At 45.8% G+C, this 14332-nt stretch overlaps 1 protein-coding gene across 2 annotated transcripts in view; it reads right to left on the bottom strand.

Moving 5' to 3' along the window:
- Window positions 1-14332, bottom strand: part of LOC147463237 (receptor homology region, transmembrane domain- and RING domain-containing protein 6-like) — a 117166-nt gene that overhangs the window by 23410 nt on the left and 79424 nt on the right. The window lies entirely within an intron of this gene.

Here is a 14332-nt window from a genome sequence, read left to right on the forward strand (position 1 = left end):
ATAAGTTAAAAAGACTTATAAGTGAGGGGGCCCAAGTGTGAATGGCCCCCTAGTCACTTACTCATATACTCAAATGTGAAGCCCAAAAGAAAATAGCGTGACTTCTCCCAGATTTTGACGATTTCTCTCTCTCTCACGCCTTTCTCTGCGTGAGCTTCTTCTGCGCCTCTCTCCTCTTCTCCTTCACTCTCATTGCATAGAGTAGCAAGTGGGCTCTCTCTCCTGCTCCCCCACACGTGGTATCAGAGCTTTAGGGTTTCCAAGAGAGCCATTTTCGCAACACAGATCAGAATTCTGTTCTTGCTCGCTGCGGGAAGGATATTCAACCGTTTTCGATCAACTCTGTCGCGAAGGGATCCTCTCACCGTGTAGAATCGACCTCCGGTGACAGTTTCCCCAAAATTAGGGTTTCAAAAACTGGCGAACAGCAGCCTTTTTCTGCTGAAATTGACCAATTTCGGGGTCAATTTGATGCAATTTCATTGGGGCAAGTCTCACAGGTCAATCTTACAGGTGTTTCCACCAACGAGGTTCTGAAAGTTCAGCAAAACAGGTGTTTACAGGTCTGATTTTTGCCCTAAAACAGGGAATTTCAGCAAGCAAATGATGTATACACCTTGTGGAAACCTTTGGTAAGGGTTTGGCAGTGAATGTACGTCGTTTTGGGGTGATTTCACGTGAAATTTTCTCGCTGTTTTTCTGTAACAGCAAGCTGTTTTTTGCCCGATTGCGCACATTTGGGCGTGTTTAGGTCGACAAATCAGGGTTTCAGTGTTTGCAATCACTCAGAATGGCTTCTAGCAGTGAAAGTGGCAATTTGTTACATATTCGCAAGCTTGAAGGGGCCCATAACTTTGCTATATGGAAGAAGCAATGTTATAATGTGATGTTGCAGAAGAAACAGGCGAAACCTATTAAGTTACAGGGTGTGAAACCGGTTGATATGGAGGTTGAAGAATGGGAAGAAGTGGACGAGTTGGCTCGCTCCACGATCATGCTTTCGGTGTCTGACAATTTACTCTTCAATGTAGAGAATGAGCAGACAGCATGGGGCATGTGGAAGCGTTTAGACGAGTTGTATGCACAGCAGAGTGCTGCCAGTAAAGTGTATTGGCTTAAGAAGCTTATGGATCTCCGCATGAAGGAGGGCACGCACATGTCAGTGCACCTCAATGAATTCAATTCTATTTTCAGCCAACTGACAGAGCTGAAATTCACGATTGATGAGGAGTTCAAAGCTACTTTTCTGCTATGCACATTGCCCGAGAGTTGGGATGTATTCCGGACAGCTCTTAGTAACTCAAGTGCGTCACTTAAGTATGCAGATGTAGAGAGTTCTCTCTTGATGGAAGAGATGAACAGAAAGAACACCACAGGTGGATCTTCTAATGCATTGCACTTGAGAGGCAGGTCTCAACAGAGGGAGAAATCTGACAGTAAGGACAGGGCACGCAGCAAATCTCGTAGGAAAGATGTTGTGTGTCATCATTGTGGAAAGAAAGGGCATTATAAACGGGAATGCTATGAGTGGAAGAAAGAGAAGAACAAGGGTGCTGAAACTGATGCAAAGGACAAGGGACATGCCAAGAAGAGCACTGTGTTGATTGAGGAAATCAATGTTGCTAGTAGTTGTGACAGTGACAGCAGCACTGATGTACTCAATGCCTCTTCTGTGGATACACATACCCTTGCTATGGGTTCTGATGTGGACATGCATACTTGGATTCTTGATTCAGGTGCCTCCTTTCATGTAACACCTCATAGGGATTGGTTTACACAGTACTCAGGTGAGGTGCAGGGCACTGTTTATTTAGGAGACAACTATGCATGTGACATTGCAGGTATTGGCAGTGTCCAGTTTTCCTTTGATGATGGTATGACTTTTGTTTTGCACAAAGTGCGCCATGTGCCACAACTCAAGAAGAGTTTGATTAGTACAGGGCAGCTAGATGATGCAGGCTATCACACCACTTTTGGTGATAGCAAGTGAAAAATTTGTAAAGGGGCCCGGATTGTAGCCAAGGGTTGTAAATCGGACACTTTGTATCCTTTGCATGTATCTAGTGTGTGTGACCATGTTGTCGCCGTAACCGAGCAGCCAAGTGTTTCTTTGTGGCATGGCCGGTTGGGACACATGAGTAAAAGAGGAATGGAAACTCTGTCTCGTTGTGGTTATTTGCCGTGTTTGAGGTATGCTGATTTTTCTCATTGTGAGCATTGTATTTATGGTAAGCACAGTCAAACACTGCACAAAAGGTCACTTTCTTTGAGGTCTGACAGGTTAGACTTAGTGCATTCCGATGTATGTGAAATGCCACAGTTGTCCTTAGGGGGAAAGAAATATTTTGTCTCGTTTATCGATGATGCTACACGTAAGGTGTGGGTGTATCCAATACGTGCTAAAAGCGATGTTTTGGATACTTTCAAGAAGTTTCTTGCGTTTGTTGAGAATCAAATTGACAAGAAGCTTAGGTCTTTGCGCTCAGACAATGGGGGGGAGTATGTATCAAAAGCATTTATTGACTTTTGTGCTACTAAAGGTATTAAAAGAGAGCTCACGGCTCCTTTTAATCCCTCTCAGAATGGAGTTGCAGAGAGGTTGAACCGGACTATCCAAGAGAAAGTTCGGAGTATGCTGTCACATGCTGCATTACCTCATGGTTTTTGGGCAGAAGCTGTGCAAACAGCTATTCACTTGATTAATCGCTCACCTAGCAAGGCTTTGGGTGGAAAGGTGCCTGAGGAGGTGTGGTCTGGCAAGCCACCCTCATATGCACATTTAAGAGTGTTTGGTTGTGAGGCCTATGTTCACATCCGGAGTGAACTGCGCACCAAACTAGAACCAAAGTCTCATAAATGCATTTTCCTAGGATATGGTGAGGATGGTGAAATGGGGTATAGATTATGGGATCCCGCATTACGAAAAATCATACGCAGCAATGATGTCATCTTCAATGAGAATTGCATGCACAAACAGCCCACAAAGGTCGAGGAAGTGCGCCGGGTTGTTTTTCGTGAAGATGTTACGTATGGACAGCCAAGAAGGCCCAATGTTCAGCAGCCTTTACATGCTGAAAATGGTGCTGAAAATTAGCCATTAGCTGCTGAAAATCAGCCCCAACAAGTTGCCATTGATGCACCACAGGTAGGGGAACAGGTTGATGCTCCTAGACCGCCCGTTGATGCGATGCAACCGGCTGAACAGCCTGCTGTTTTTGATGGTTTACAGGCTGAAAATCCACCTGTTATGGATCACTGGGTGCGTAGGTCTACTCGGGTGACAAGGCCCCCCGATAGATATGAACCGTCTTTGGACTATGTCATGCTTACTGATTGTGGTGAGCCGTCTTGCTATAAAGAGGCTATGCAACGGGAAGACAGTAAGAAATGGTTCAAAGCAATGGTTTCGGAAATGCAGTCTTTGGAGAAAAACCATACATGGGACTTGGTTGATTTGCCTAAAGGGCATAAGGCTCTGCCATGTAAATGGGTTTACAAGACCAAGGTCACATCTGATGCTTCTTCAAAGTACAAGGCACGTTTGGTTGCTAAAGGGTACAAGCAAAAGCATGGTGTTGACTTTGATGAGATTTTTTCTCCTGTTGTAAAGCTTGCCACATTACGTCTTGTTTTAGGCCTGGTTGCTTCTGAAGACATGGAGTTAAAGCAAATGGATGTCAAAACAGCGTTTTTGCATGGCGATTTGCTTGAGATGATCTATATGATGTAGCCAGAAGGTTTTGTGTCAAAGGGGCAAGAGAAGAAAGTATGTAGACTCTTGAAGAGCTTGTATGGTTTGAAACAGTCTCCCCGTGCATGGTATCACAAGTTTGATACATTCATGAGGTCTCAAGGATACAAAAGAAGTAATTCTGATCACTGTTTGTATATCAAAACGGCAAGTGATGGATCTCTTCTATTGCTGATTTTGTATGTTGATGACATGCTTATTGCGGGTAACAATGTCACGGAGTTGGATGCATTACAGCAAAGCTTAAAGAATCGCTTTGACATGAAGGATCTTGGTGATGCTAATCATATTTTGGGCATGCGTATCTCTCGAGATAGACCTAACAGGCGTCTGTATCTATCTCAACGAGATTATGTTAATAAGGTGCTACATCGTTTTCATATGGATGGGGGAAAGGCACTTGGTACTCCGCTGCCTCCATATGTAAAACTGACTGCACATGACTGCCCAAACACAGATGATATGCGAGCTGAAATGGCCAAGATTCCTTATGCATCAGCCGTTGGCAGTTTGATGTATGCTATGGTTGCTACACGTCCGGACATTGCATTTGCGGTGGGAGTGGTAAGCAGGTACATGAGCAATCCTGGCAAAAAGCATTGGGAAGCAGTGAAGTGTATCTTGTTTTACTTGAAAGGCACTAAAGACTTGTGCATTTGTTTTGGGAAGAGTGAGACATCTGTGCATGGCTTTACAGATGCAGATTTTGCTGGACATCCACATTGCAGGAAGTCTACCTCTGGATATGTGTTTACATTCACAGGAGGTGCAGTTTCTTGGATTTCTAGACTGCAAAAATGTGTTGCTTTGTCTACCACTGAGGCTGAGTATGTGGCTGCCACTGAGGCATGCAAAGAAGCTTTGTGGCTCATGCGTTTGGTAGAAGAGCTTGGCATTAAGTCACCGGTTCCTGTGCTACACTGTGATAGTGAGAGTGCTATTATGCTTGCAAGGAATCCTGTTTTTCATGCCAAGACAAAGCACATAGAGGTGAAGTATCATTTTATCAGGAGTGTGCTTGATGACAAGAGCATTACACTTGTCAAGGTGCACACAGATGACAATCCTGCAGATCTTTTGACCAAGAGTCTTCCAGCAGAGCGGTTTGCATATTGCCGTCAGATGATGGGTGTTGGATAAGTAAGTGCATGATCAGCTGATGTATTATAGTTAGTTGATTCTTTGATCTCCCAAGGTACATTGCCTTTAGGTGGGAGGTTGTTAGGGAATAAAGGCCTAAGTGCCTTGTACTTATTAACTTATAAGTTAAAAGACTTATAAGTGAGGGGGCCCAAGTGTGAATGGCCCCCTAGTCACTTACTCATATACTCAAAGGTCAAGCCCAAATGTTATTAGCGTGGCTTTTCCCAAAAAACCTAACGAGCTCTCTCTCTCTCTCTCTCATGCCTTTCTCTGCGTGAGCTTCTTCTGCGCCTCTCTCCTCTTCTCCTTCACTCTCATTGCATAGAGTAGCAAGTGGGCTCTCTCTCCTGCTCCCCCACACAAGGGAGCGGATAGATGCTCACTCTCAGACTCTGCGTCCAGATGCCCTCAGAAGTGAGGCCTTGCCCACTTATTTAAAGGTACAAGGGATGCCCAAAAGTAGAGCCCCAAAAGCATTCAGCAACAAAAGTTGCCGTAAATCAGCCAATGCAAATCCGTACGAAAATGCCACATCAGCTTTGTCAACGCAATCTGCGCCGTTAAATCCGAAAGTCCGTACAATGCCACGTGTCAGGCTGTCAGCGCAGAATGTGGCGCGTTTTCCGAGACTATCCGTATAACCAGCTTCTCGGCGCCTTTTTGGGGGTCCTTGCCACATCATCAATTTGTGACACCATCAGCTGTCGACATCAGCAAATCAACGCGTGCCGTTGCAAATCCAGCATCAGTTCGAGTAGTGTTTTCAGTTTCCAGCCCTTAGCCTCACAAATCCAAGCATCAATAGCAAGATCCCATCAACATCACAACATTTAGGACCACTTCATCAACATTGGTGCAACCATGTGTACTTTCTCTCTCTTTCATTCACAAAACCTTCATTCACAGTATTCGTCACGTGCATATGGCTCTATGTGCCACGTGGACATGCTTCATCGACTTCCAGAGCCAAATCATTTTTATAATTTCTTTTGTTGGGTCTAGTGGACAGTTTGCCCTACGTAGCCCTTAGCAGATTTATAAGTCAAAAACTGGGCCTATAAAGGGAGCACTCAGCCTAGCATTTTCAGTAAGCAGAAGGAAGCAATCAGCCCAGCGTTTTCTGCAGCCAGCAATCAGCCCTAGCATTTTTGTCTAAAAACGTTGAACCAGCCTAGCGCTTGCAGATTTTCAGCAGATTAGACAGCGTTTTCAGATTACAGCCCTGTTTTGTCGCGGGAAACGGTGTGGATTTGTTTCGCTCTCTTCCCGTTGCGGTCCGGTACTTCGGCAGCCCATCGAGCCTCACCTCAACATTCCCTCGCCGCCGTCAAGTCCTCCCATTGCTGTCCATCACAATGATGGACAGCAATGGGAGGACTTGACGGCGGCGAGGGAATTTGCGTTGTCAGCCCTGCTTTACAGGAGAGATCTGCTGCGTTTTACGCTTCAGATCTGCGTTTTTGCAGCCCTTCATTCCTCTCACATCGGGAGCGTAATTCAGCCCCATATCTACCCCTTGGTGGCCATCTGCAATACCACATCGAGAAGGATCCAAAGGTGCATCAAATCAGCCCCGGAGGTGCCTTGTCTTGAGGAGTTATCACGGAGACATTCACCATTCGAGTCAATAGAGTCTACACTTGAGGTATTGCATGTGTGTAAATTCCATTTATGCAATCTAAAGCAAACACCACACAGGCAACGCTGTGGGGGACACTTGAGAGGGTTAGTTGTGACTCCATTGGGTGTCATTCTCCTCTTCTCTCTCTTTCTCTCTCCCTCTACACATCTCTACCGCGTTCTCATTCCGTCTCGTCATAAAAAGGTAAAAGGAACCATCATTCAAGCTAAAACGAATCTCGAATGCAACGAAAGAAGTAAAGGATTTGTAGAAGTGTAAAACCTAGATCTTCACCATTTCAATTCTTCTGAACCTGACAATATCTCTCTTTTCTCTCTTTGTGTTTGCACATCTCTATTATGAAGTAAAAGGAACCTTGAGTACGCAATGAGCACTTATTTTTAGCATTCACCATCAATCACTTCCACTGCACATGACATTGGTATCTTTGGCAGTGTTCGATATCATCACTCAAGCAAAGATCCTAATTTTCTCAAAGAATCTTTGTGTTTTTGCCCGAACTTATTAGCCACTCCCACCCTTAGTCCATCGAGCATCGAACGTGCTCCCATCTACATCGCCATGTCTTTAGGGCCATTAAGCCATAAAGAACCACATAATTTTTTTCTTCTTGTTTGAGATGCACGTAATCCAAGAACACTTGGGCGTGCCGATCTCTCTAATGTGTGTTTTTGAAGAGTTGCAAGTAGATTGATCCACAAGTTAGATGGAAACAGAATACGCTCACTATTTCTCATGGGGGTGCATCTTCAGTGGTCTTTCGAGGTCATAAGAGCACCCCTTATGTATCTCTAATTTCTCACTGTCATGTTTTGAAAGGGGATAAAACACGTAGTCCAGTAGCATCTCCCAATACAGTCACACAGTACTGAAAATAATCAATCTGGGCATGAAAAGGAGCCTCTCTATCAGTATTGATCGTCAAGCCCTCAAGTGGCTCCAACCCATGCCTAGTGCATTTAACAGCGACAATCAAGCTAGATGGTCCCAATCTTTTGGACAATTTGGTGGTTTTTTTCCTAGTAAAGCTAGCGCAATTGCAAAATCCTTCAGTCATGAAGGATAGATCTTGGCTCTTGAGTCGAGTTCCACAGTATCCATTCGGGAAGTATCTCTTGACAGCATGAAAAATCAGTATGCATTTTTTGATTCTCTTATTCGTGACACTCACAGATGAGCACAAAAACATGAAGATTACTTTAGGAAAGGTAGAAAGTTTGCATTCAAGGAATACCCAATGTTTCATCGTTGCAGATCATGTCAATAAATTTTACATGCTCATTCCTTGGTAGAACAAAGTCATAGCAGAAGCATTAGCACGATTTTGCATCAAGCATTGATATTCCTTTTGTGGTTTGCCAAAGTTGATAGTTTCAGGTAGAAAAGTCAAGTTTAGATTGCATTTTTTGCAAGCACTCATCGAAAAGTATGGCACTCCGTTACATTTTTCATTTGCATTCCATCCACTGTCTTTTAGGAAGCATAGTCCTTTTCCAGTCATAGAAAAAAAAAAGATGTGTCTATGAATTTGTGGTTGCCTTTCTCATGGTCAATGCACACCATTTTCCGTGTTTTTTTATTAACATTGTTTTGAGAAGGTCCCCCAAAGGAGATTCTTGAAGAGGACGAACTCAAGATCGTAGACAAAGTTGAAGACATGGAGCCGGAGCAAATTATTCTGCATCGCTTTCAGCACAGTTCAAAGTAGCAAGCACTGTAGTCGTGTTTGAAGTTCGCTGACCCCACGCAGTAGAGTGGGTAGAGTGGGCCGACAAGATTTCTTCACAAATCTTCCAAAGTTGTTGGCAGACTACATGAAAGCCATGTAGCTTGGTACCAGTACATCACCTTGAATCGGGGGGTGGATACCACATGCACATCTAATCCTATGTGCATGTGGACAAGTTCCAACTCCTACCTCTAGGGTTGAGGTGCTTGTTTGCGAGTAGCTACTATTGTTTTAAGATTTTGGTCTATTTCCACATTTTATGTACAAAGTTTGGGAGACACTGCCAAGTACGCTCACATGGTGCAAGTTTTGGCAATTGCGATAGTCTTCTCGAGTCTACATAACCTTTTGGAGGGCTCTGTGAGGCTCTCTTTGAGTTGGGGGCTTCTCCAATGTTGAGGGCCTTTTAGGTGGTATAGGTTGCTAGTGATCCCCATTATACGTGACCTCGTTATAGGATATGTATGATAGTGGACTAGGTGCTCGACAGCCGAGTGGTTTTGACATAGCTGGCTCAATTTGTACTTTGTTTTTGTAAATTGTTTATTCATTAGTTTATGGGTTATGTGATTTGAGATTTATGCAGAAATACTCCCGAAACGTCACCTGAGTTTGGTCATACTATTTGCCATGGTTTTTGATTCAATTTATGTGCCTTTGTTCATAGTTTTTGATTGATATTGTCTGTTTCATGTCGAAATTCTGTTGGATTTAGCCAGTCTCTCTCACCATAGTTTTGACATTGGTTTATGAGTTTTCTCTCGCATTATTTTGGCTAACATATTGCCCAATTACTACCTCCCATGTATCGTTATTGATAAGGATAGTTTTTGCATTAGACAAAAATCTTTACACTATCCGTAAGTTTGATAGCAAATTCAAGATGTTCTTGTCCAAAAGAAGTAGCTAAAGCCATTGTTTGACAGCGAGTCTAAGTCTGCTACCATGTCTCATGAAGAATGGCCCGAGTTAGATGCAGTGGCTAAGTCTATAATTAAACTTCACTTGGCAGATTCTGTTTACTTTACCGTGATCGTAAAGAGGACCACTACGTCTTTAAGGACAAAGTTGTGTATTACTTATGCAAAAGAAACTGTAGCGAATAAGACAGATTGTTTGTTATGCAGCATATGATGAACACTAAGTCTGCAAGATCTTCAGATCCTTGGATGCTCGTTGCTGCTATGCGTCTCCCCCCTTGCGTTGTATCTCTCCCACCCCATTGCCCTTGTCCCCCCCCCCCCGCCGCCGCGCTGATTTGTTTTCGACTCGTCCCTCTCGCCATTGACTCGTCTTCTTTCTCTTCCACGGCAGCAGACACAGATGGAGGCTCCTACTTCGCCCCAGAAAGACTCAAACGAAGCCCCCTCATCCGATTCTGCAGAGCCCACTATCTTACTTGCTCTATCATGGACGAAAGAAGCGAGCCTTACAATAGAGGTGGAGCGCCTTCAGGCCACCTCTGTCATTTGCAAGATTATTGGCACCCGGCCCAGCAGAGGTGAGGTGCACGACCTCCTCTAGGCCCACCTTCTCACGTAGGTGGGAAAGATCATTGACATACAACTCCTTGGGCGTGGTTACTACTAGATCGAGTTTGAGACTTCGGAGATAGCTTCCAAGGTCATTTTGATGAGCCCCCTTGCCATCCGAGCAGTCAGGGCTCATTTTCGACAGTGGCGTCATGGTTTTGACCCAGCTTCCGATGTTCTTATCGAGAAAGCAGATTTGCCCATTTCGCTCTACTTCCCCGACCTGAGGAGAGAGTACCTTCTACTTTTATCCAGGATTGATTCCGAGATTGGGAGAGTATTGAAGACCCCGTGCACAGCAGCTTCAATCGTTGTCAAGGTAGCAGGTATACCTACCGTACACGTTTTGATTCGGCACACCCACTCTCGCGATGGCAGTCCTTCTACCTAGGGTATTCAAAAATCCCAAACCAATGCTTCATATGCAGACAAATGAGTCATCTTGCGAAGGCCTGTCCACACAAGAGAACTCGACCCGTGCCACAACTCCAAGGTTGGCTACGCACAGCAGACAGAGACCCAAAGTGCACAGGCTGGCATTTTATAGGTGACTAGTCAACTGACGGCTTGCAGCAAGTACATGGCCACCGTCGCCAGGGACAGGCTCGCCATACAACTCTCCCCCCCGTGGCCGACCTACGACATGCCATCATCATTGGGTTTCTACAAGGAGCCTTTTTGACCCTATACAGCAGGATGTACCAGTCTCCTTTCACCTCAATGTCGTCTCAAGCCCACCCCCCGGTTTGCTGACGACAAATCAAGGTGCTCTTCCATCCAGAGATTGAGCAGAGACGAGACCAGCCAAAGAGAAGGGATACAGGGCACATCACTAGCAGAGGTATACTGAGTGATCGAGAAGCAGAGGTGAGGAGATCCAAGAATGAGGGGATGCTCCGATCGATAGAGGAGGTTTTGCAGCAGAGGATCAGATCTATATTGGTGAGACATGGGAGACACCTTGTGTAGACTCTCACCATGGAGGACATCGACACGATCATGCAGTGACCAATGCAAGCCATCTCCCAATTCTAATACACATATCCACCATTTGCTGTCTCTTCTATGGGATACACACCCACTTTTTATGTTTACCTCTCAGGCTCTTGATAGGCACCTTTTACAGCTCTAGTAGAGTTCTGTTTAGTTAGTTTTTTCCTTTTCATCTAGACCTTGTATCAGATTCACCATGATGTAACTCTTTGGTCTTATAGGTAGAAGACGTTAATATAACATTTCATTTCATTTCATTTCTCTCTCTCTCTCTCTCTCTCTCTCCCCCCCCCCCCCCCCCCCCCAAGTCAGGAGACCCTATGGAGCCTGGGAATTATCGCACTATCATGATCGGACACACATTGGCATGGTTGTACGCATCCATTCTTGAGCAGCAGTTGAGGAGATGGGCAGAGAGAGAGAGGATACACGCAGCCGGGCAGCCGGGCAAGTAGGGTTCAGAGAGGATACGCGCAGCCGGGCAGGTAGGGTTCAGGAGAGTTTTTTCTACTCTTGACCATATCTTGACACTCAGAGCCATCATTGAGGAGGGCAGATCACATCGGAGACAGATTTATTGTAGCTTTGTGGACTTTCGCAAAGCATTTGACACAGTACCCAGAGCTAGATTGATGTGCAGATTACAGGAGATGGGAGTACCCACAGAGCTCATTTGGGGGGTCATGGGCATTATACAGGTCAGTAGTGGGGCATGTACGCACCTCAGAGGGCCTATCTACAACGGTTCACTCCACTATTGGGGTGAAGCAGGGTTGCCCGCTCTCTCCTACTCTATTTGGTATGTATGTGGATGAGGTTTCTGACTACATTGAGAGAGATGGTCATACAGGTGCACAACTGCCAAGGACATGGATTCCACTATTGTTATATGCTTATGATATTTTGTTGATCTCTGACTCTTCGGAGGGGATGCAACGTCACTTGGATGCTTTGCATAGGTTCGCCCATGAAAGTGGTTTGTCTGTCAACCTTGGTAAAACCAAGGTCGCGGTATTTAATACCACCCCACAGTGGATCAGGAGGTCAGTGCTTGCATTCACATACGGCCAGAAGACAGTGGAGTATACAGATGCTTACACTTACCTTGGAGTGGTTTTCAGTGGACCAGCATTTTCATTGAGGAGAGCAGCAGAGACTAGACTGACCGGAGCCCATGCCGCATTGGGTAGATGGAGAGGATGTGTTCACATGTTCAGTTTCAGGAGCCTCGGACGAAGCTCTGGCTCTTTGACATTTTGGTGGCTTCTGCATTGCTCTATGGAGCTTGATTTGGGGACCTTCATTGGACCATCACGGGAGGACAAGTCACACTGATGGATGGGGGGACATGGAGAAGCCACTAGTCTCTATGATCTCGCGGCTCATTAGAGCCAAGGCTTCAGTACCACGTGCCATTATCCGGGCAGAGCTAGCTGCCCCCCCACTAGTGGTGGAGGCGCTCACCAGATCTATCTCCTTTTCATACACCGCATGTGGGAACTTCCCAAAGACAGATATGCTTGCCTTGCACTTGAGTCCTCTCGACAGTTAGCCATGCAGGGAGATAGAGCATGCTCGTATGGGGAGATGACATCATGGTTTCAAGCACCCTCTCTGACTCTTACACAGTCCGAGATCACCAAGCTCATCCGCCAGGGCTTGAAGGCTGACTTAGCTAGACACCAGGAGGACATGGATACAGCCAGCACAGGAGTTGGGCACGAAGATGGCTTTCTACAGAGAGCATCTTCTCCAGCTTACGGAGGACGGTTTTGTGACGAGGCCCTGATACATGGACACCCACTTGTCTCATGGGATACGATGTGCTATTGGCCAGATACACACATCTTCACACCAGTTGTGGATCGAGACTGGGAGATACAATGGAGTACCGGCAGAGGCCAAGACATGCCTCCTGTGTAACATGGAGCCTGAGACAGAGTTGCACTACACATGCTACTGCCCCGTCTACTACGAGATACGCGGCCGCTTCCACTGCTTGTTCAGAGAGGGCTTCAGACCACTCTTCAGAGTCATGCGGTACGAAAATTAGAGATGCTTGGGTCTGTTTTTGCTCGAGCTACGTAGACACAGAGAGAGCCTGATGAAGGGAGAGGCTAGCCAGCAGAGACGGATCACAGACTTCTTTAGAGCAGACACTCGGCACCCGGAGGAGCTACTACCACAGAAAAGCTCGTCGCCTCACACCAGAGGCACACTGATCGACCGAGTGACCGAGCTAGGGAGATCCAGACGCCCACGACTGTGGAGGACTACACAACATTGACGGAGGCTGCATCAGAGGATTCGGATCACTTTGGCCCGACATGCACGACGCCGGTCAGGCTATTGACCATGGAGGAGATTGATGAGATCCGCCAGCGACCGATGCCGGATCTTTTGTGATTTAGCTATCCCACCTAGTTGCTTAGCTCACACCTAGCGGTTTAGGATTCCATAGTATTTTATTTTGTCATTTTTGTTACTCTGACTTTGTATCAGATCCACCACATTGTAACTTTCTAGTCTCATAGGTCACTTTGGCCTTTTGAAGACGTTAATATAACATTTCATTTCATTTCATTTCATCTCTCTCTCTCTCTCTCTCTCTCTCTCTCTCTCTCTCTCTCTCTCTTATCCATGCCAGAGATATGCTTGCAGAGCCTGTTGCTATGATGTTTAATAGAGCCATGTATGAGGGTTTCCTTGAGACTTGGGAGTATGTCCACTATCGTGCCTATCTTCAAGTCGGGAGATCCTATGCTTCCCGGGAATTACCGAACCATCATGGTTGGTCACAGGCTATATGCATCAATTCTTGAGCATGAGTTGAGTGGATGGGCAGAGAGAGAAGGCATACGTGCAGCAGGACAGGCATGGTTCAGGAGAGGTTTCTCCACTCTTGACCAGATTTTGACACTTAGAGCCATTATTGAGGGTAGACACCATGGCAGGAGGATATATTGTAGCTTTGTGGATTTCCGCAAAGCCTTTGATACAGTGCCACGAGCCAGACTCATACGTAGATTGCAAGATATGGGGGTGCCCACAGAGCTGATTTGGGGGATCTTAGCTTTATATAGGACAGTGGTAGGACAGGCATGCACTACTCAGGGCATGTCCAACATGGTTCACTCCACCATTGGGGTGAAGCAGGGTTGTCCTCCATCTCCGACTCTCTTTGGGATATATGTAGATGATTTTTCAGATTATGTACATACAAAGGGTGATAGAGGTGCTCACCTTGCATGGACATGGATCCTGTTGCTATTATATGCTGATGATATTGTGCTGATCTCCGATTCTCCAGAGGGGATGTAGCGTCATTTGGATGCATTGCATGTATTTGCACGGGACAATGGATTGTCTGTGAACCTTGGTAAGACCAAGGTAATGGTGTTTTAACACCACGACGCAGTGGGTAAGGAGGTCTGCCCCCACTTTTACACATGGTCGAGAGACTGTGGAGTATGCAGATACATACACTTATCTTGGGGCGGTTTTTAGTGGTCTAGTATTTCCCTGAGGCGTGCAGCAAAATA

Source organism: Adiantum capillus-veneris, chromosome 2, assembly GCF_014529385.1.
Source record: "Adiantum capillus-veneris isolate H3 chromosome 2, ASM1452938v2, whole genome shotgun sequence".
Lineage (NCBI taxonomy): Eukaryota > Viridiplantae > Streptophyta > Polypodiopsida > Polypodiales > Pteridaceae > Adiantum > Adiantum capillus-veneris.